At 40.0% G+C, this 24,584-nt stretch overlaps 1 long non-coding RNA gene across 2 annotated transcripts in view; it reads right to left on the bottom strand.

The window, feature by feature from the left end:
• Positions 1-3,209: 3,209 nt before the first annotated feature.
• Positions 3,210-24,584, bottom strand: part of LOC110739650 — a 30,184-nt gene continuing 8,809 nt past the window's right edge. For both annotated transcript variants that reach the window (XR_002514858.1, XR_002514859.1), the window contains exon 6: positions 3,210-3,740. This is a non-coding gene — a long non-coding RNA (uncharacterized LOC110739650). The remainder of the gene's footprint in view (positions 3,741-24,584) is intronic.

Genomic DNA, 24,584 nt, shown 5'->3' with positions numbered 1-24,584 from the left:
GTTGGTGTTGTTGTTGCGGCGGTGGTTAGTGTTGGCAGTGGTGGTGGGGTGGTAGTTAGAAAGAGGAGGGAAAGAAGAGGAAGGAAGAAAACAAGCGAGAGAGAAGAAGAAGAAGAAGAAGAAGAAGAAGAAGAAGAAGAAGAAGAAGAAGAAGAAGAAGAAGAAGAAGAAGAAGAAGAAGAAGAAGAAGAAGAAGAGAACGAGAAGAAGAAGAGGAGAGAGAAGGAGAACGAAGAGGATAGAGAACGAGATGATGAAAGAGAAGAAGAAAGACAGAGAGAAGGAGAAGGGGAAAGAGAAAGAGAAGAGGCGGAAAAGAGAAGGGGGAGCTATGTTTTAGGGTTTTCTTTAAAACGTTTTTTTTTTTTTTAATAATATTCTGACGGAAATTTTCGATGGAATAAAACGTCGGAAAGTACATAAATTTCGACGGATTTATATTCCGTCGAAAATTTCCAACGGAATTACTGAATTTGTCGGATATCTGACGGAATAGAAATCTGTCGAAAATTTCAATTTTTCCAACGGTATAACATGCCCGTCGAAACCAGTCCGTCAGAAATAGGCTATTTTCTTGTAGTGTCAATAGAATAATTTAATTTCAACAAAAATAATTTCAATTCAATGTAATTATTTCAATTCAACAAAAATAAGGCGAAGTGATCATGACCTTTATCTTTATACAAACACAAACGAAGGTTAATGTGGCGTGTGGTGTATCTGATTATGTAATTTAAGTGCAAAAATCAAACTTGAGGATTTATTTCAGGCCATAAGAGTAATATAAGTTCAAATTACAACTAACATAAAATTTAACAAACTCAAATAATATAAGTTTAAACCTGTAATTTAGGTGAATAAAACATACCCTAACTATTGGAGAGTGAATAAAACATACCCTACTATTGGAGAATAAAATAAATAAAGTTTAATAGATACATCACACATTAATGATTGTGAAATTGTAAGTAAAATCTAATCTAATATCATATTATATAACTATTATATAAAACTAAACTTTTACCTAGGTCACGAGACAACGACATTTGACATTCCAATTTTTCGCCAAGTGTCCAGCCACATATTAAGCAACAATTAATTATTAATATGACGCGTAGGATTTATTTAAATATATTTTTTGTAGAATAGGATAAAAAAGTTGGGTAGCTTCAGTAGGATAAAAAATTATTTTAGTGTTTTATTTTCAATAAAATTTGGATTATTTAGTAGGATAGAAAAATTATTTTAGAGTTTATTTTCAATAAAATTTTTTGTCTTGAATTTTATTTTCAATAAAATACCAATAATTCTATACAAATGACGGATCCAGAGAGGTACGAAAGGAAAAAATAAAAATCAAAGAGACCTGTTATTATATATAACCGTTCTCTTAAGTCTTAACATGCAACAAGCCTTTCCTTAATTAAACGTTTAGAGAAAATAAAGATCATAGCTTTAGACAACCGTTCTTTTTTGTTGTACATTATTACTTCTAATTTAATTAGATTATCAAGTGAATATTAATCCATAAATTACCCATAAACGGACAAGTATGATTGTCAAGTGATTATTAATCCACGAGTAGAAAATTCAAATAACATATACTTCCTTCGTTCTATTAATATTGCAACAAGGATAAAATTACGCATCCCAAAACACATTTTATATGCTAAATATCTATAGTTGTGTAAGAGTAAAAATTATAAAAAGTATTTTATGAGACGAATCCAACTAAGATCCCACGTGACTATATTTTGCATAACGTATATATCGTATTATATGGTCAAACAAGAGTGATGAATAGTGCAAAAAGTCCATTGTTGCAATATTAATAGAACGGAGGAAGTATATTTTAGATAAAAAGTTTTATTTTAAAATTCAATAAACAACCCAAGCATCGCACGGGCACAAAACTAGTATATATAAATAAAGGAGACATTTTTTAGGAGCATTCGGCGCGCCACATGAGCAAGAAACTTATTTCAACCAATAAAAAAACATATAAAATGAGATTTGTATTTTATTCTAGAATTAAAAATTTCAATCGCCTCATAAGCAAAATTAACAAATGTTTTAAGAATTAAATTTCAAATGTAAACCACAACGAATAGTGATTTAGGATTAAATTATTTAAAAGCCAAAAAAAAAAAAACCAATATTTTCACATTAAAGATTTTTATCCTAATATGTGACGAATGTGATAAAATATCTACAATTTATCTAATAAATTCAATTGCCACATAACGGTGGCATTATAAAGTACATTAAAAAAATAATACTTTTCTAATAGCCCGTAACAGTTTAATTGAATTATTCAGTTTCAAAAAAAAAAAAAAAAAAACACCTTATTATGTGGTTTTTTTATATTTGAAACTATTAAATAGTTAAATGAATCAAATGATATTTTAAAAAAAAAACTTAGATTCTAACTAAGAAAAATACTTCCAAGGTTTATTAATACCTGCAACATTTCTCTTTTTAGGCTAGCTAATGCACTATTTCAATCGTTAATATCTTCAATTACCAATGTGTAAAAATTATAAAAATCTGATACTATGAAAGTATAAATTGAAACGAGTACAACAAGATCCCACATGACCATATTTTCCCTAACCTATAAATCACCAAAGCTAGTCAAAGTAAAATATGAGAAATTTTGTCAACAACTAACATTTAAATGACCACTTTTGAAAATAACTTCCTTTTAATTTTTGTTTTTATTTTTTAAAAACTACCATAAAAGCACAAAAACTTTGAGTAGCATTACCACATTTAATTATCCTGCAAGAATATCCGGTTGATGGAGCCTAATTTATAAAATTTCAATCAATTGCGATAGAAAATAAGAAAATTCGGTAGCTGAACACAATTATAGGTAAATTGTCTTTAATTCTACATAGTAGTTGATTTAATTTCTCAATTGAATCTCATAATTAGGGTTCTTGGTCAAAAAAATGGTAGTTGCTGACAAAATTTCTTAAAATATTTGAAAATTATAAAAAGTATTTTATGAGACGAATCCAACAAGATCCCACGTGACTATATTTTGCATAACGTATATATCGTATTATATGGTCAAACAAGAGTGATGAATAGTGCAAAAAGTCCATTGTTGCAATATTAATAGAACGGAGGAAGTATATTTTAGATAAAAAGTTTTATTTTAAAATTCTGACCACCACAACCCAGATAAAAAGAAACGGAGGAAGTAATGTTTTGAGATTTATGTATTATTAAACCGTGCTTTCATGAGTTTCATCTAGTAAACTCTTATTCCAAGATAAATTAAAAGTGTAATTTATTTTCTAGAATAAGGAAATCAGAGGATAAATATATACATGCATAATTAAGAAAAAAAAGCGCGTGGATGGTAGAAAGGTGGGGTGACTGGTGAGTACTGAGTAGGCTCAGGCAATTTACGCGGGACTAGAGTTATGTGGGTCCAAAAAAATCCCTTTTCTTTTCCTATATTTTTTTCTTAATTCTCTCATTACTGACAGCGATATTTCCCAGGTCATCTCCACACCATTTATATCTCACTTATTCACTCTAACTTCACCATCCTGTGACAACCCCTTAACTGACAGGCCCAAATAATCAACCAGGCTGTGACTAAAAGTACCCGTAACTTTAGCAGTTGCAGTGTGAGCCCATTTAGTAGGTGCTGACGTGGCAGACGTCGGTTGTTGTTTGATTGCGGCTGCATTTGTTATTGCTCGTGTGAAATGACGGAATTCGCCCTGGAAAATATTTGTTGTAAATTAAAAAAATTTCCGAGGAGTTGACGGGTATTTTGATATTTTTAATGAATGGGGGTGGTAAAAGCATTAAAGGCGGGAGAGGAAAGTAGTGGGTAAAAGTAGAAGCAAAGGAGATACAGAAGAATCTACGTATTTGGAAAACTTTTTTTAATTCTTTCTTTCTTTTTGACTCTTTGTATAACTTTTTGGTTGAAGCCAGAGCTAAGCAACCTTCGTGTGGTGCCCCATTTTTTTAATTTTTTTTTTTTTTTTAAGAAAAATGTTATACATAGGATTTAGGACGGCATATAATCATTAAATACACAGATTTATAAGGTTAAGAAATTATAAAATTATAAACTAATTAAACTGATTTACAAATTAATTATACACTAGAAAATCGTATAAAGTTAAGAAATTATAAAATTATAAACTAATTACACTGATTTACATGTGTTTTTGCCATAAATTCTTAATTTTACAATTTTCAATAGTGTATTTAATGCTTATATGTAGCTCTTGCATTATCCTTTTTTTTTTTTTAAAAAAAAACTTTCCCAATTTTTTGGCTTGTACCCCTTTTGTATTACGGAGTATAATGCAGAGTAAGTGTTAAATATCTCTAGACACAGTTTTAGGAGAAATAATAGTATGCATTAATATATCGTTGAAATGGGGTAGCTTTAATTACTTTTCCTGTCCCATAATAATTGACACATAATAATTGAAATCTGAAATCTGACAATGATTGTGGGAGATGAAATCTGAAAAAAAAAATTACTTTTCCTGTCCCATAATAATTGACACAGTCAAACTTTGCACACATGCTGATACAACATGAGAGATTGTTATATACATCCGGGTGCACGATGCACCCATGAGCATCTTGTTATCATTTTGATGATGTTTTTCATTTAATCATCAAATAAAGAGCAAAAACTAACTTTGGGTTAGTTGGGTGCATGGTACTCCCGGGTGTGTATAAAATATCTCAATACAATAGTTTAGCTTAATTTTATACTATAATTAAATATCAATAAAATGTATATATATATATATGTATATGTATATATATATATATGTATATATATATGTATATGTATATATATATATATATATGTATATATATATGTATATATGTATATATATATATATGTATATATGTATATATATATATATATATATATATATATATATATATATATATATGTATGTATAAAGGATATTATGAAATCTTATATTAATATCTATTTAACAGCTTATTTCATGATCACATTTGTATTTATTACGTTTATAAAAAACTAAAGTCAAAATTAAGTTATAAATAGTGGAAAAAAGTTCAACGTGTCAATTATTCTAGGACGGAGGGAGTAAAATATAATATGGGCGCAAGTGGGGGGAAAATATAAGAATATTGGCATGTGCCATGCACGGATATATATAGGAAAAATTAGAAACACTATCACAAAATGAGCTTTTAACATCACCAAAATAATACTCCCCCCATTTCATAATGTTAGTCTCATATAATATTTTAAGCGTTTCAAAAAGATCTGCCCATATTCAATATGTTCCATTTTTAACTTAATTTTTTTGAAATTAATTGGTTGTGGATTGATGGCATGGATCTAAGTAAGAAAATCTCTACATTGAATTATGCATTATGACTTATGCTTTCCCAAAAAAAAAAATCAAAAAACTTAAATAAGGTAAACTAATTATGAATTACTCTGTACTTTAATGATATATTCCAAATATTCTTCTTTTCCTATTTTATGTGATTGATTCCATATGGGACTAACATTATGAAACGGGTGCTGTAACACCCCCAAATCTCCCTCTACGGAAATAGTAGTTGTAGACATCTGATTGTGTCTCCCTAAAAACCAACCCTAGTGATGAGTAACTTTCACTTATTTGATTATCGAGTTAGGTGAAGAGTTGAAGAGTCTTGTGAAGTTCCCTTTAGCCTTAACCATTTCTAACCTTTCCAATCCTAAAATGTTCTTAGCCAAAAAAAATCATTTATTTGTCTTTAAATCCAAAATAATTCATTTCGTGTATTTAAAAATCATTCATTTCGTGTCCGAACCTTAAAAACGTTCAAACTAGATTATTTTGGTCCATAATCCTAATCCAATTATTGCTTAGTTGGATGGGGCTTGAAAAGAGCTTTCCAACGATATGTTATAAGTCCAAATCCGACTTAAAATGAATAAGTTATGGCCAAAATACTAAACCAAGTCCAAATCGGACCTAAGTCCATTCTACCTACGACCCAAAAATCATGTGGAGGGTTTATTAACCTGAACCTCATTCCTAAACCAATTAGGATTTATTACAAGTTTCTAGAATCCTCTAGAAGGTTGTTTTCGATCCTAAATCCATTAAGTATTATTATAAAGCTTCTAGAATCCTCTAAAAGGTTGTAATTTTTCTTGTTTTCGAAAAGATAAAGATTAAAAAGTTTGGAATTGAATAAAACTTCCCTTTTGATAATCCTAATCCCGGTTAAAACTGAATTTCGTGTCTCATAATTTTTATCCAAATCTTGGATAGTTGGATAGCCCTTGAAATTATCTTTCCAATAATATATCATAATCCCAATTCCGAGCTATAACGAAAAAGATATGACTAAAATACCAAACTCTATCCAAAACTGACACAGTTCCACTATTTTGATCACATTTTTTATTCTACAAAAGATATCAATATTATTCTAGTTGGTTTGGAAAGTAGACTTCAAGAGCTTTCCAAAGATATATTATTTATCTTATTCCGATTTCTGGATCAAAAGTTATGATAAAAACAAAAACCGCAAAAAACTGTTGTCTATCACGCCGCTATGGAACCTGTTTTACTACGAGTTGGATTCTGACTCTTTTCTGATCCTTTGACCCTCTTTTATCCTTATAAATAGAGGTCTTTTCACCCCATTTTAGATCATCAACAAGCTTGATCACCAACGATCATTATCTAATCCCCTCTCTAATACTTTCTCTCTCTCTCTCTTGATTCTTTTATAGCCTTAGCCTAAACACTTCCTAATACATCCTTGATACTTTTCCCTAATCAAACATCATACCTCCTTCACGAGCTTTGAATACTCCTAGCCAATCTCGAAGTTGCCTTCGACCTCGACATGAAAGATTGATAATTCTGAGGGTTTGGTCCCTAATCTATATTTCAATTCTTATTTGATTTATTTACTTTATTTGATTTGATCGTTCTTGAAGTTTATTAACGTGTGTATTGTTTTGATAGAAAGAGGTACAAGGCATCAAATTAAGTAATTCGATTACTTAATTATTCTTTTGACATAAAAATCATGCTTAGATTATTATTTTCTAGTATCATGTTAGGATGTTGATTTTAATTCCTAGTATCATGTTTAGGGTGTTAATTAATATTTCTAATATCATGTTGATAGTATCATGTTTAGGTTAAAGCTTTAATTATTATTATTAGTGACAAGCTAAGGTTTGTTATTAATCCGTTTAGTATCATGCCTAGGATCTTGCTATTAATCATGTTTTGAGGATTTTGATTATGATGATGATTGTTGTGTCAATTAATACATTGCTTGATTATTCATGATTTTTTGCTTGATCGCACCCCTTCTTGCAGGTTTAAAGGGAATTTGTACTTGAAATCACGCCTAATAAGATAATTAATAATTTGATTTAGGCTTAATATGATTTTAATTCAAGTGATCACCAATAATAGATTTGATTGTGCATTAATAATCAACCAACGTAGATTTAACAAGTTTAGGGCTAACTTGATGTATGTATGTTGATCGCAAAGCGCACATGAATATCATAAGAATTAAGTAGAGGTCGATTTAGGGTAGGTTCAATCTCTTTTAAGTTGGATTCGTATTATCATCCTTGAATATCCAGTCATGGTTCCGGACCACTATGGAGTTAGCGATCTCTGTGATCGTGAATTGGGTGTAACCTTCACACCCTTGAACGGTTTACAAGTTCCTAATACTTGTTGGTGACTCTTTTATCTCTAACTTCCTTCCCTTTGGACGCCACCATGCTTAAATGCATGATCACAGTGGGGCTCAAATTTGAATTTGAAAAATTCCCTACAGTTTTTTGGCGACTCTGCTTGGGAGGATTTCTAATTTTGATTCCTAAAATTTATTTTGGCAATTAATTTAGAATGAGTGGATGAGACTTGAAAGATTTTAGATATTCATGTGCGTAAGTTTGATTAACATTATGGCATAAGCATGAAAAGGTTTACATTGGAAAGACCATCCGTGATGCGTCAAAAACATAGGAATTTTACAAGTAGGAAAAGCTGGAAATATATTCACAATTAGAATAAAAAAGATACTACGAAAAATCGGAAAAAAAACTTCGAACATAGAAAACTGTCGCGAAGCTTTGGAACTGTCGCAGGACGGCAGAGTTTGTCGCCAAACGACAACTTTATCGCGGCGCGATAGAGTTGTCGCTGCGCGACAACCTCTATTTTCTCGCGCCAAGTTCTCGCGACATTGCGCCAGGAGTCTATCTTCTTGTTTTAACTGATTCTAGTACCGTCTCGATAATTTTACTTCCTGATTGAGTTTTTTTTACTTTTCAAAACCCATATGTGTTCTACATATGGTCTTAGCCCCTGGGAATTCACACTCCATCCACCCTAATGAACGCTCCGTGCAACAATGGGTGTGTTTGGGGTAAAAATACCCCAGCCACGTGGCCCTATGGCAGAGCGACATGTGGCACCCAGCCATTGGTCAGCAAGGCTCCAATCCCCTGCTGACACGTGTCCTAGAAACCCTAAATGGGGAACCAAGTCTCCCCACTATAAATAGTGGGAGAATCCTCATTAATGGGGGATTCATTCAATTTAGGATATTCAATACATTCATTAAGACTTACACCAAAACCGAGCAATATTAATTGCGGAATTCTCCCATTACGCGAGAAGCAATTTCACTATTTTACGCACTATCTTCCTCATGTACGTAACTGACTTGATCGTCGGAGGCGGAGCTCCAACCAACCGGAGTCTTCGTGGTTTTGCAGGTACAGGCGGCGAAGGGCATTCTTGGAATTGTAACTCTCCCGCAGGACACATCAAAAAACCCCGAAACATTTGGCGCCGTCTGTGGGGAGAGTACTTCAAGCTGCTCCAGGCAACCCAGCCAGCAACCCGGTTAGAGCTGCTCAGGCGGCAGAAGGCTCTGCTCCCGTCACTAGGAACGAACTCATGACCTTCATGAATAGTTTCAAAGGCGAGATCCAGAACCTTATTAGGTCAGCTACTCCCAAGAAGAGTCATCCGACCAAGAAGCTTTCTTCTGGCAAGAAGGCGATTAAAGACCGGATCCCTACCCCTCATCCAAAGCCGAAGGAGGGGGAGGGCCTCAGGTTCGATCAAAACCGGCTCCGCTTCCCGCAAGCGGAACCCAGAAAACCCATCTGGCACTTGCAGCCGGATGGTTCATAAAAGATATTCTCTGATGCCTGGACGTTTCTCCAAGAAAAGAGAAGTCTGGCGTCTGCGTCGGCTTCAACGTCGACCTTCCCAGACAGTTTTCGTGACACCTCTAACAGGCGTACGGGAACAAGCCTAGGGAGTCAGACGGGCGAACCATCCGCCCGATCAAGACCCCAAGTGATCGAACCTGGTCTATTTGGTTCGCCAAATGGGTTGGGTGGATCCCCTTTTACCCAAACGGGTCCGTTTGGCAGGAATTTGCAGCAGCCGTTCCAGCTCATGGACTGGCAGCAGCGCCTGCTGAACTTGGGAGAACAGCCCACGGCGTTCTCCCCTGAGATAACCCAGGCGGCACAGCCGACTAAGGTTAAAAACGTGTTAGTAGGGGCCTATGATGGTACCTCCAACCCAGAAGATCATCTAATGGCCTATTCCAACCTCATGTACCTACAGGGGTTGGATGATACCTTCTGGTGCCGATGCTTCCCGGCTACCCTGAAGGGCATTGCCCAACGGTGGTTTGGTAATTTACCAGCCGGCTGCATCAACAGCTTCAAGACTTTGGCGTACTTATTTACGTCAAATTTCTCAATGAACATCCCTGCCAAAAAGACTAGCCTCGATCTAGGGGCAATACAACAGGGTGACAGAGAAGGGCTCCGGTCCTATGTCAGGCGGTTCAATCTGATGAGAATTCAGATTCAAGGACTATCTGACGAAGTAGCTTACACAGACTTCTTTAAGGGTCTGAAAGATGGGTCAACCTTCAAGTTCGACCTCGTCCGGAAAAGGGTAGCCACCCTCCAAGAGGCATTAATGGAAGCTGAAGCCTATATACATGCGACGGAGCTTTGTGCTGTAAAGCAGCCGTCGGATTCCAAAAAATCCGACAGAAGAGACAGCCGGCAACAACAACAGCCGGCTAAAAAAGAAGAAAAGAAGAGAAAAGAGGTCTGGGCGGCAGACCGATCTGGTCAGCCGGCTCAGAAGCTCAGATGGAAATCAGAACCGTACGTTCCCAAGTACGAGTTCACAAAGGACTGCTCCTCCATCCTCATGGAGATCAAGAACCGGATGTCTCTCAACAAACCGGCTGTGATGAAAAGTCCCATAAGCAGTCGGGACAAAAGCAAATACTGCCAGTACCATAAGGATGTTGGCCATGACACTAATGGTTGCTATAGCCTGAGGCGGCTATTAGACCGTCTGGCTGATGAGGGGGCCCTGAAGTCCTATCTACCCAAATCCAAGAGTAACACCTTGGCCAAGAAGGGGCAGACGACAAAAGCTGTGCTTGCCAACTCTGAGACGGATGAAGAGACAATCTTCACCATAGCAGGTGGCTTTACTGGAGGGGGTCCCACTATTAGGGGCACCAAAGATAACATCAGGAAGCTGGTCAACTCAGTTGATGAGAGCCAGGCGTCGAAAGACACCTTTCCTGAGGTCCTTATTTCTGAAAAGGACCGAGGCAAGGTTAGGCGGCCTCACGATGACCCCATAGTCATCGAATGTAAAGTTTCCAATCAGAGGGTTGGCCGGATCCTAATAGATACCGGGAGCTCATCTGACCTAATCAGCTATCAATGCTTGACCAAGTTCAAGTACAAATCCAGTAACATGCACCAGGCGCCTCACCCGCTTGTTGGTTTTGGGGGAGGCGTTGTGCATCCGGTAGGAAGCATAGATCTTCCCATCCGGCTGGGTGAAAAGGGGGAAGGACGCCACATGGTGATAAAATTCCTGGTTGTAGAAGAGCTCGCCGCCTACAACATGATTTTTGGCCATCCGACCCTCAATGAGTCCAAGGCTGTCATCGTTCCCTCACTCATGCTCGTCAAATTTGAAAAGGACGATGGTACAGTCGGTTCCCTAAAAGGGGACCAAAGGACGGCTAGGGAGTGCTATCTCTCTGACGTCAAACCTACTATGGGGGCAGCCGGAGACGGCAAGCCCATAGACCTTGATAACTACGATACAACAGTCCCGGCTCCAAGGGCAACAGGTAAGAAAAGAAAGGCGGACCAAACGGAACCCGTCAAGCAAGAAAAATAGCAATCACTAGCCGGGGAAAGGTCAGATGACCAACGACCTCAACCGGCTGGTGACTGCCTTGATGTCGTCTTAGACGACAGCCGTCCCGATAGAACTGTCAAGGTTGGGACGGTTGCCTATGAACGGTTGGGAGCAGACCTGCTCCAACTTCTGAAGGAATTCAAAGACATCTTTGCCTTTGAAGTGGAAGAGATGCCAGGCGTCAGCCCGGATCTAGCTGTCCACAAGCTCGCCGTGGACCCTAAAAAGAAGCCGGTCAGGCAGAAAAAGAGGGATCACGGTGAAGAGAGATCTCAGGCGGCAGCGGATGAGGTCAAAAAATTGTTAGATGCTGGGTTCATCCGGCAATGCTACTACCCGGATTGGGTAGCAAACGTTGTCCTTGTGAAAAAGCCGAATGGTACCTGGCGGATGTGTGTAGATTACACATATCTGAACAGAGCATGTCCAAAAGACAGTTACCCGCTTCCAAAGATTGACAGTCTGGTCGACTCCACAGCCGGTCATGCTCTGATGAGTTTCATGGATGCCTATTCAGGTTTCCATCAAATACCCCTATGGAAGAAAGATCAAGAAAAGATGGCCTTCGTCACTGATCAGGGGTTATTTTGTTACAAGGTGATGCCGTTTGGGTTAAAGAATGCACCGGCTACATTCCAGCGCATGATAAACACCGTTTTCATTAATAAGATTGGCAGGAATGTAGAGGCGTACATTGATGACATGATAGTCAAATCCAAGCTACAGACGGATCACCTACTGGACCTCCGAGAAACATTCACCACACTCAGGCGGCACCGGGTCATGCTTAACCCAAAGAAGTGTGTATTTGGTGTTGAGTCTGGGAAGTTCCTCGGATTTTTGATCGACCAAAGGGGCATAGAGGCTAATCCGGAAAAAGTACAGGCGGTCATTGACATGCGTTCTCCCCGCACTGTAAAAGAAGTCCAGAAATTGACCGGTTGCCTGGCGGCGTTGGGAAGATTTCTCAGCCGGTCAGGTGACAAGTGCCTCTATTTCTTCTAGGCCATCCGGAAAAGGTCCAGATTCGAGTGGGGTGAAGAGGCGGAAATGGCATTCCAGAAGCTAAAGCAGCACTTGCACTCTTTGCCAAGGCTAGTGAGCCCCCTGCCCCGGGAGGTCCTCTATATGTATCTAGCCGTCTCTAATCATACCCTTAGTGCTGTTCTCCTCGCTGAGAGAGATGGTAATCAACTCCTGGTGTATTTCATCAGCCATGTACTTAAGAATACTGAACTCCGGTACCCTATGATCGAAAAATTTGGGTTAGCCCTGTTCGTCGCAGTCAAGTGGTTGAAGCCCTACTTTTTGGCTTACCCGGTGATTGTATACACAGACGAGCCGCTCAAGCGCCCAATGACCACCATTGAGTCATCCGGCAGAATGATCAAGTGGGCTGTTGAAATACAGAGCTTTGAGATAACTTTTGAACCCAGGCAGGCATTGAAAGGTCAGGCGTTTGCCGACTTCATTGTCGAGATGACTAGACTGGTGCAACCGGAAAATCCTGATCAGGTTTGGAAGTTATTCGTAGACGGTAGCTCTATAGTGAACGACTGTGGTGCAGGCGTTATATGCAATTCTCTGGAAGGGGATAAGTTTGAATATGCACTACGGTTCCAGTTCCAAGCCTCGAATAATGAGGCAGAGTATGAGGCCCTGCTAGCTGGTATACGCATGTGTAAGGCAGCAGGGGCAAGTAAAGTCAGCGCCTGCTCAGACTCTCAGTTGATTGTTAGCCAGTACAATGGTGACTACGAGGCCACCCATCCGGCTATGATCAAATATCTGCAGGCGGTCAGAGAAGAGGCCGTGTCACTTGATGAATTTCATCTAAGTCACGTGCCCCGGTCCGAGAATAATCAGGCGGATGCCCTTTCCAAATTGGCATCATCCGCCTCCTGTGATGCGCCTAGGACGGTTTTTTGGGAAGTCATTGAGAAAAGAAGCATTGATCATGACCCCATTGGTATCCTAGACCGAAGTGCCACCTGGATGGACCCCATCCGGGCTTATTTGACAGACGACACTTTACCGGATGACCCTTCTGAAGCAATGGCGCTCAAGAAGCGTGCTATGAGCTTCGTTATGCATCATGGAGAACTTCTCCGGAAGGGATACCTGCAGCCGTTTCTAAAGTGTGTAACCCCTGAAAGGGGAAGAGAGGTTCTAGAGGATCTGCACGCGGGTTTTTGTGCCTCACACATAGGCGGCAGATCCTTGGCAAGAAGAACCAGACGGCAGGGTTACTTTTGGCCCACTCTTGAGGTAGACGCCATGGATTTGGTGAAACGGTGTGACAAATGCCAAAAGTTCGCCCGGTTGATACATCGACCGGCATCTGACTTGACAGCCATCCATAGTCCGGTTCCGTTCGCAAAGTGGGGCATGGACATTCTGGGTCCGTATGCTCCTGCATCAGGCGGTCGCCGCTATATTTTGGTGGCAGTGGATTACTTCACCAAATGGGTTGAAGCAGAGACGGTCAAAGGCATAAAAATAAAGGACGTGATCTCCTTCATTTGGAGAAACGTCATCACCCAGTTTGGGGTTCAATGTCTATGGTTTTTGACAACGGACCACAATTTGAAACGCCTGTCCTCAAGAGCTGGTTGGGGGACCAAGGAATCTCCCATTGTTTTGCATCCGTTGGCCGTCCTGAGGCAAACAGGCAAGTTGAGGCTTTCAATAAGCTGATCTCAGACGGTATAAAGAAGAAGGTGGAAAGAGCCGGTGGACTGTGGGCAGAGGAATTACCTCATGTCCTTTGGGCCATCAGGACCACTGAAAAAGGGGCAACCGGTGAAACCCTATTTCTTATGACATATGGCACTGAGGCGGTGCTCCCCATTGAACATTATGAGCCAACACTTCGCATCATGCTATATAATGAGGCGGCCAACTGGGAAGCCATGCGGCTTGCACTGGATGCTCTCCCAGAGCGAAGGGGCAACGCAACCTTGCGTCATGAGGTTTACCGCCTGAGAATGACAAGAGCCTACAACAAGCGGGTTCACAAACGGCCCTTGAAAGTAGGAGATTTTGTGCTTCGCAAAATGGAAGCAACCAGTAGGGCCAATGAACTAGTCAAATTAACCCCTAACTGGGAGGGACCCTACCGGATCTTTGAAGAAGTACGAGACGGCACATACCGCCTGGAAACCCCAGACGGTAGAAAGCTGCCTAGAACCTGGAATGTAGACAATTTTAAAAAGTACTACTTCTAGAAATTGTATAGCTTTTGTAGATTTCTGTATAATTAATGATAAAGATTTACTACATATTATGCTTACATGCGCCATGTCTTGTGCCTAACACAAGCGACCCCATTTACCGGTTTTCCATGTGCCATGTCTTGTGCCAAACACAAGCGGCCCTGAAAACCAACGAATCAACCGGTGACACCCATTCGGGTGAATTCATCGAAGAGAACATCTCCCATTCGGGTGGAAAATTGTTCTAGTGGTCAAAAATCAGGCGGTCCTACCCGCCTGAATGATCCATGGCACCAAAGAATCGTGAGCTAGCATTCCCAAACATGCAGCTGGCCCACTCTTTGGACTAAGTACCACTAAAAGCTGATCTCAAAACAGACAGCCGGTACTTAAAGTGCCGCCTAATCGACTAAGAGAAGGCAGGCATCAAGCGTTTGATTTATGCCATAATCTAAGGGGTGTTCTTGCAAAGGCCCAACCGGAAAATTGACACCCTAAATCCTACAAAAAGCTGATCTCAAAACAGACAGCCGGTACTTAAAGTGCTGCTTCTCGTTCTTACGGTTAACACTTAGCTAAATTGTTAACATTTGCGCTATGGCATATGGATAGCCGCCTGGCATCATCTCACCTATGCCAGCCTCCTATCCAGGGGCAATTATCTACCCTAACCCCAACCAGTCATGCGGAAACACATTCATCCAAAAAGCAAAAAATAAGCAGCAAAAAGGAACACAAATTCATTCAAAACCGGCTCAGCCGGTAGAAATGTAGCAGAATAAACCGGTACAGCCGGTGAAAATATAAAATTGTTTACAGAATAAACCGGCACAGCCGGCGAAAATATATCAGTATTCAAAATAAAAGAAAACAGCAGAGTAAGCCGACCCTTCCGGCGCTATTACAAAATAATGCACGGCGCGCAGGCCGGGAGGTCGTTGCTACTCTAGCTGCACTGTCATCCGGTCAGCCTGAGCCTGGTTCCCTTCCGGATGAGATGGGTCGGTGGTGGGAACGGAGCCGGGAGCAACCTCATCCTTGATTGCCTCTTCGTTTGCAGCCGCCTCCTCCTGCATCCGCTTGAACTCCGCCTCAACCCATTGCTCATAGGGTTCAGGCCCCGGCTTGCCCTCTTCCTCAGCCAGAATGGCAAGGTCTGCATACTTGTAGGCGAGCTCCTAGACGTTGTAGTCTGTACCCGGATGGATAATGGAGAACGCCCTCTTCATTCGGTTTTTGCAGTCCTGCTCATTCTCCTCAATGAGCCGGCTCTGATCAGCTTCAAGAGTGGCCTGGAAGTTGCGCTGAGCATCAACAGCCTCCTTGACCAGGCGGTCATTCTCTAGTTGCAGCCGTTTGCTGCTCTTCTCCGCCTGGTCAAGCCGCTTGAGGGGCTCCTCGTGCTTCTTGAGCTCATCTTCAGCATTGTCCAGGGCCGCCTGGAGGTTGTCTATTTTTTTCTTCGACTCTTTGAGGGCATTTTGGAGGGACTTGACCTGATCCGCCTGTTGCATGATTATAGATTTAGTTTCTAAGTCATGCACAATCATTGAATAGTGGGAAACGCTATGTGCGTCATCCGCAAAACGTTTGGCTCTTCTTACCTCCTCCTGTTTGCGGATGTAGGCCTTCTTGAGCCCCTCCACGCGGAGCAGTTCTTGCAACAACACAACCGGTATTAGTAAAAAACCGGATGGGTATACTACAAATTAAATGCCGGGTGGGTACTCATTGACTTACATCGGCCAGGTCGACCATCACACGGTCGACATTGAAGGTATTGATTCCAGGCTTTCAGCATGGCCCAGGCGTATTGAGCAGCGTCCGGCCAGCGTGGAGAATTATCTGCACCAGAAACAGACGGTGAGAAAGCTGCGTATGCTCCGCCTACGGACAGCCGGCTGATCGGAGAATCTCCCGGCTGAGACGCGGAATGTGACTTAACCCGCATGGGTAGGTCAAGCAGCGTGAGGTTGAAGGGGTTTGTACCTTTTTGGGAAGCCCTTTGGCCTCCGGCAGCAGATGGACCGGTTGCGGTCCTTATTGGAGTGACCTTTTTCGAGGCCGTTTCAGTGTTAGACCCGCTTAGGGTCTTTATTGTTTTACCGCCGGTAGCAGCCCGGGCGGTAGAAGCGGTTCTCTGCACCTTAAGTGCAGGTTCTTCAACAGACGGCCGTTTCCGGATCTGTTTTTGCAAGGAGCGAGGGATAACGCCCCCATCCCGAAACAAGATCGCAAACGGTCCGGTGAAGGAATGGCCAAAAATAGCATCAAGGCAAACAAATGAAGAAGGTCAGGCGGGCTAACCTTTTTAGCCGCCTGAGCGGCAAGCTTTTTCTCCAGATTCTCCTTGCGGATATCTGAAGCTTTCTTTGCGGGTGTCTTGGCGGTGGGCAGCATGTTTTTAGCTTCTTCTGCAAAACGCAAGTACATCTGGTCAGAATCATGATAATTTTGCATTACAATCAAAAGAAAAAGGTCAGCCGGTATAAAATTAACCGGCTAGGTTTCGTAACCTACGTCTTTCAAACATGCTGCTAAGCCCAAAGGCGGACATTAAGCACTTATCCCTAAAGAATTCGTGTTTGGGCACCCAGTTCTTGGGTACCCTTATTATCTCTCCGGTTGAAAGAGAGGAAGAGGTCAGCTCAAAAAATCCGGAGTCCAAAATGGCCTCCCTATCACTATCAGGCACTGGGGGCAGCCGGCACTTCTGCCCCAAAAGCTCTGGTTTCCGGTTGTAGGTCCGATACTCCTTGTTCTCCTCCTCAATCGGAGCCTTGACCAGGTAGAACCGGTTCTTCCAGTCTGACCATTTAGACGGCTTATCTAAGGTCATCATATATTGAGGATGAGTCGTCAAGGTGTACCAGGCTCTCCAGTCGCCTGGGCTCCGGCTCAAATAATGCATATGGGCAAACGCCTCCCAGCCGGGGTTGAGATCCTGCATCTCACAGGCAGCGATGTACCCTAGAATGTTCACCCAAGAATAGGGGTGAGTTGCCAAACGCCTAGGCCATATCCCCTAATTATGGCCTTAATCGTGCTGTGAAAGGGGAAGCGGACACCAGCTAGGAAAGCCGCCTCATAGCATCCAAACCAACTGTTAGCGTTGGGTTGGTCATCCTCCCATACAACCGTCCCGAACTCGCCCGGTACGGACAGCTTGTACCCTCCACCAAGCGGTCGCTTGGTAATAAAATCTGTTAGAGAAGACCGCATGAGGGCCCGGTCTTTGAGAGAGACGGCGATCATGAGAGGGTCATTTCTGCTTTGCCATGAAGGCCTCTCCGCCTCCTCACTATCTTCAGACATGGTCAAGTAGCTAGAGCTACTACTTTCTACGCGACCGTCATCAGAGCCGGATGGGGAGTTGGGACCCTCATTGGTGGTTCCCGGCTGCTCAGCCTCCTGAGCAGGAGAGGTCTCCTCGTTGTAGGAGCCTAAAATACTATCGCTTGAGTTCTAGACTCAGCCGTACTAATTGACCGGCTAAGTTCACAACTATGTTCCGGGTATGGGTATAAAGGGTCCATCTACCTATGGGACTAAACAAAAATGCAAGCAAAAGACGCAAATGGAAATACATGGAAAAGCGAGAAGGAATAGAGACGGTACCTAGAGTAGAAGAATTTACTGAAACCTCAAGAAATTTCTTGGTGATGCTTGCAAAGACACAGACGGTTTGAAGACCGGCTGGGTTCTCTTGGGTACCCTCGCGAAAAACTTTTGCTTGCTTGCTACCTTACAGGCGGTCTGAAAACCGGCTGCTTTAAATTATCAGATCTCCGTCTGCTCCGAATTTCAAGTACCGGATGCTCTCAAATGCCAGATGCTCTCAAAATTCAAGAAAATTTGTGAAGTTTGTAAATGAGCTCTCGTGTGTGTCTCCCCCTATTTATAGGGGTGGCCTCAGAAGGCGAAGGGACGCGCCCTTTCCCCTTCTGCTTTTCCTTCCTCTTTCAGTTAGAATTTGAAGAGGTTTTCAAAAATATATATATATATATATATATATATATATATATATATATATTAATCTTTGCTGCATACGTCAGCTCTCTTCTCAGGCGCCACGTGGCACCCTGCCACGTCAGCACCTGAGAGGGCAAATGTTTGAGGTAAAAATACCCCAGCCACGTGGCCCTATGGCAGAGCGACACGTGGCACCCAGCCATTGGTCAGAAAGGCTCCAATCCCTTGCTGACATGTGTCCTAGAAACCCTAAATGGGGAACCAAGTCTCCCCACTATAAATAGTGGGAGAATCCTCATTAATGGGGGATTCATTCAATTTAGGATATTCAATACATTCATTAAGACTTACACCAAAACCGAGCAATATTAATTGCGGAATTCTCCCATTACGCGAGAAACAATTTCACTATTTTACGCACTATCTTCCTCATGTATGTAACTGACTTGATCGTCGGAGGCGGAGCTCCAACCAACCGGAGTCTTCGTGGTTTTGCAGGTACAGGCGGCGAAGGGCATTCTTGGAATTGTAACTCTCTCGCAGGACACATCAAAAAACCCCGAAACAGGGTGCATCCGAGTTTGTGAATTCACTGAACCATGGAAGAAAGTCTAATTTACGGGGTCCCAACCATCATGCCAACCCTTCCAAAGGTAAGGCTTCCGCACGATGCATCCGGACTCATAACCATGGATCCTCTTTGGACACCATAATCCTTGACTACTTATGCATTCCTTACTTGTGCATTCTTTACTTGTGATTAAACTAACCTCTTGTGTTGACTTGTCTTTGCAAATAAAGTCTTAATTAACTAACCAAGGACTAAAAAGGACTTTGCTTAATTAATTGGTTAATTAATTTGAACTTATAAAGTCTAAATATACTTGATTTAGCAAGACTTTAGGCTTATAACTTTGAAAGGACTACTGAAAACAAATTAAATTGATGTTCCATTGCTTTGGAGCAAAAATTTAGTTTGTGCCGCCAAACGCTAGGTTTATCGTGTCGCGACAGGACCATCGTTCCGCAATAGTTCCATCGTCACGCGATGGTTCGATCATTCCTTTTTGAGTCTTCGTGTCAAGTCTATTTAATGTAAAAACAAGGTCTTAACTTAGTCTTTGCTTGAGTTTAATCACATATTTAGTCCCATGGTCATTACACGAGTTTTGAACATGTCACTTTCACTCACGAGTCTTTGAACACACTTTGTACATACTTTTTTCACACCATGACCATATCTTAGGTCCATGCATGAGTCGTCCTTTCCGTCATTTGAGTTGAAGGTCCATTATATTCCTGGCTTTTATTCCATATCATTCCACAAATAGACTTTTTCCCTTTACATCACATTCCATACATTACATACCTCACACTTTCCACATTCACATACTTTCCTTTTACATGCTTCCCCCATACATATCATTCCCCTCATACACTATGATCTTTTCCCATCAATGCATGTTGAATCGAGTTTGAGTCAAGTAATTGACAATGAGTGGCCATGATTTCCCTTTTCACAGCGTTTGGTCAAGGAAAGAAGGACGTTTAATCAAGGACAACACTTTTGTTCAAGTACTACTCTTTAATAAACCGATTCGACAGAGAAGCAAGTTCGTAATAATGACCAGTCAAGAAGATTTCGAGAAACTTCAAGAAACTGTGAATGGACTTGCTGAAATGCTCAAGGGACTCACCACTCGAGTCGAAGATCCTAACAAGCAAGTACCCATTGAAACCATCAAGCGCATGGAGGATAGCTTGAGTCAAATATCCAATGACTATAAATACTTTGGAATAAGCTCTAAGGGAGTCTTAGTGGATAAGGAGCTTCTTCCGCAGAAGTTCTCCGCCAATGACATTCCTAAATTCAAATCTACTAACAACCCTTACTTCCACTTGAGGGCCTTTGAGACAATCATGGAGATCAAGGGGATTGACAAGAAAGTTTTCCCCACGCTTTTCCCGCTCTCTTGAACTAGTATGCTGATAAGTGTCATTTATGTCACTATTTTTTTAGGAGTTTCTAGTTAGTTTTTCACTATTTTGATATCTTTTTACTTGGTTTTAAATAAGGTTTTATTTCATTTGTCGTGTTTGCATGTGAAATGTCATTGTTGATCAATTTTGGCTTTACTTGCATATTTTTTTGTTGCTTCTTGCATTAGATTAAACTTTATCGGTTTATTCTTATGTTTAGGAACACTTGGATAAGTTCTTTGCTCAAGATTGAAGAAATGTAAAACATAAAAGAACAAATAATGAAGAAATGTGCACTCGATTTACAAAGATCAAACTTCAAACGCCTATATCTTTTTATCTACAAAATGTATCTGAGTGATTCCAATTGGACATGAAAGCTTATCTCAAGAGCTTTCCAACGACTGGTCACATGCCTTATTCCGACGAGTAACAAAGAAGTTATGGTCTTCTGAAACGAAGCTGCTTCTAAACGGAATTCTGCACGCCCGTGTTAGATGTTGCACGACCGTGCAGATTGTGCACGTCCGTGCCAATTTTGGCACGTCCGTGCAGGACTCTATTTTAGCTTTTTAAAGTTTCTGCTCAGTCTGCATGTCCGTGCCAACTTTGGCACGTCCGTGCAGACCTGTATCCGGGTCTTTTTCCTTGTTATCTCCGTCCTTTCTATTTGGGGTTATATAAATACCCCTTGGTTTCATTTGTAAAAGGGGAGACATTTCATTCTTAAATTTTAGTAGTTTAGGGTTTTAGAGAGAGAAACTCTCAAATTTTAGAGAGAGGAAGTGAGAAAAACAATGGTATTCATGGATTTTGGATAATCAAATGAGGAATTTGATGATTTGAAGATCTCCATTTCTTATCAATGAGCATTTCTTACTCTCTCTTCTCTTTATGCTTTCTTTAATTGCTTTGTTTATCATGTTTGAGTAGTTTTCCTTCTACTAGGTGTTGAGTGAAGCTTTGTAATGATTAATTGAGTTATTTGAGATAAATTTGATGATAATTGTGTGATTAAATTGATTGAATTGATGATGGCATGTTGTTTGTTTTAGATTGGATTGATCTCCCATGATAGCAAACTTAATTGCATATTGGTTCTAGTTTGACAAGGGATTGTGAATTAGAATTGATATATTTGATTGCATTTTGGGTAAATTTCTTCCATGCACCTAGTCAACGAGGGATCTAGGCTAGGAATTTAAGAGATTGCTCTTGAGTGTAATTATTTCCCATTTTAGTTCTTTCTTTGCATGATTGATTATCAAATGGATTCTCATTAGCTTATTAATTGTTCAAAGTGGATCTTTTCCCCTAGTAGACTTTATTATATCTTGTTCTTTATATGTGTTTTAATGTAGTTGTAGTGTCCTCTATCCATAAACCGACTTCGGCGTAGCTTAAGCATTAGATCAAGAACAACCTAGCATTACCGTTCCTTGTGGTTCGACTCCGAACTTACCACTAGACTTGTTTAGGGGTTAGTTTTAGGATTTATAAATTTGTTTGATCGCTAGGAGGTTAGTTGACGACCTAATTTCCCCGCGTTCAAAATGGCGCCGTTGCCGGGGAACGGTGTCAATGCTTGATTGTTTTTGATTACTTGAGTCTAGGTCTTTGTGTATACTTTTGTTTTTATTATTTATCTTTTAATTTATTTTTTTTATTTGTTTGATTGTTTTTGTTAAAAAAAAATGGCATGTTTCTCATTTACTCAATATGATAATGAGCCTTTTTATGACTATTTCAATAGACTTGAGGGATTTGTAGATCATAATTGTTGTAGTCTTTGGGAGGCTTGTGAGATTTGTTATTTTGGTTTGAATGATCAAACTAGAGATATTGTTGAAAGCATGTATAATGGTGAATTTAGAGCATTACCAATTGATGATGCTTGGGATTTTTATATATGGTTTGATAGGGATGTTTATAATAGGGGTAATCATGTTTCTAATATTGATGTGCAATGTGTCGATTCTTCTACTGTTAGCATGAATTCCCATGATTTGTCACATGATCCCATTAGTGAACCTAGAACAAATGATTTCAACTCTATTTCCCCTATTGTTTATGATGATGAGGTGCATTCCAATGTTGATGAACATGGTGTGTTTCAATATTCTTCATTATTTAGCGTGCCTTCTTGTGATGTACCTTTTTCTCCCAATAATGAATCTTATATGCTTGATTGTGCCCCCTTTCCCCATGATGATGATTATACTCATCCTTCTAATGTTGATGCTTACCATCTTGGTTGTGATCCTTCTCCCCTTGTTAACCCTCAATTTTCTTCATCTTATGACTCTCCGATTGATTATTTAGAATCCCTTATTAGGTGTGTTGAGCTTGATTCTGCTTTTGGGCCAAGTAAGGAGTTGTTTTTAAATTCTATGAGAAGTCAACTGGAGATGATGAATAGGAGTGAAGAGCGTACTGAGGAGGTAATAAGGAGAAAGGAAGAGCTAAAAAGCCAATTGTCATCTTTATTGCAGGATCTTGAATCTTTCAAATCCCACGTGTGTATTGAGGATGATGATAGTGATGATGATGATTTTGTGCAATCAAAAGAGTTTGAGGATGACATTAGTGAGCTTTTGAGTGAAGGAAAGAGAGTTGAGAATGAATTAAATGATGATTTTGTGAATCCAAACTCCCTTTCTTATTTTGATGAAGTGCATGTTTGTGATTCTTCTATTTATGAGTATTTGGACTCATTTGAGGTTATATCCCATATATTTTGTGAGGTTCAAATGAAAAATCATAGTTTTTTGAGTGAGTTCATTGAGAATGCTTCATGGGAAAGAGATGAATTTGAGATGAATTTGCATCAATTCATGCATGGTTTTGAGACTTTGGGCTTTGGGATTTCTAAGGGGAATGTTGTTCATTGTTGTGATGGAGAGGATAATGTAGTTTCTCTTGGAGATTAGATTTTTGAGGGATATGAAGTTCACGAGTGTCCCTCTTTTGAAGATTCAATGATTGATTTCCATGCTCTTATTGGTGATGTGAGAAATGATGGTGAGGAAGAATTCATTTGTAAGATCGTTGCTCCTATCCCCTCTTCTCATGTCCCTTTTTCAAGGAAATTTAACAATAGCGCCTCCTATCCTATGTCCATTGGGGACCGTTCTTCTATTTGTGATATTCAAGCTCCCCACTCATCAATTATTGAGGAAAATGGTGATTTTGCCACCAAAAAACATTTTGAGGAGAGTTTGCCTTCTTCTTCTTCTTCTTCTTCTTCTTCTTCTTCTTCTTCTTATTTTGTTGAATTTTCTTTTGATTCTTCTTTTTCTTGGCATCTCTCTCCTCATTTGCGTGCACTATCCTTGTTGCACGTTATCTTCCCGTCATTTGCCTACCTTCTTTCTTATGAAATGTGTAGTAGTGCATTTGACAAGCTCTTGCGATCGTTGCAATATTATTTACTAGAGCAGTCAAGCTTGGACCTTAAGCAAGCCTTTCTCGGGAAGTAACCCGTGTTTTATTACTTTCGTTCTTTTTTATTTTTAGAATAGTTTTTGTCTCATGGAAATGTTTGTGTGCTTTGTGCTAGGTACATAACTTAATATACTCTTATGCATTGGTTTGGATCAAGAATCAAGGAAGTTTGACTCCACTTTTGCTAGAACATGGAAATCAAGATTCAATTGTAGAGGTAGTCAGCTTCAAAAAGGTTTAATTGGGTCATTTGCGGGTATTTATACCTCCCTAATATCCGGTAATATCCTTCCTTGCTCTTTCTCTAATGATTTGTGACTTGTTGGACATATGTTGGTTGGTTGGATGACTTTCTTTCTTTTCCCCACCCATGTATTCTTTTGTTTATGGTTTGAGAATGTTGCCTCATTCAAGCTTGGGGGAGGGTATTCTATCATGTTTGGTGGAATTTTGATTCATATATGCCATGCACATTTGTATATGCATTTCCAATTTGTATATTTTGAAATTCCAAAAAGATTTTTGTTTCTATCAAGGCAAATTTGCAATGTGTTTTTGTTTTGTTCTTGCTTTGGACTTGATACATTTAGACTTGTATTCTTGAATATCTTTCTTCCTAAATTTTATTGGTGTGCACGGTTTGAGATTGTGTTAGGTTGACTCTAGGATATGGTATGATAAGGTAGTTGTTAAG

This window comes from Chenopodium quinoa, unplaced genomic scaffold, assembly GCF_001683475.1.
Source record: "Chenopodium quinoa cultivar QQ74 unplaced genomic scaffold, ASM168347v1, whole genome shotgun sequence".
Taxonomy (NCBI): Eukaryota; Viridiplantae; Streptophyta; class Magnoliopsida; order Caryophyllales; family Amaranthaceae; genus Chenopodium; species Chenopodium quinoa.
This window is presented reverse-complemented; position numbering and strand designations above follow the sequence as displayed.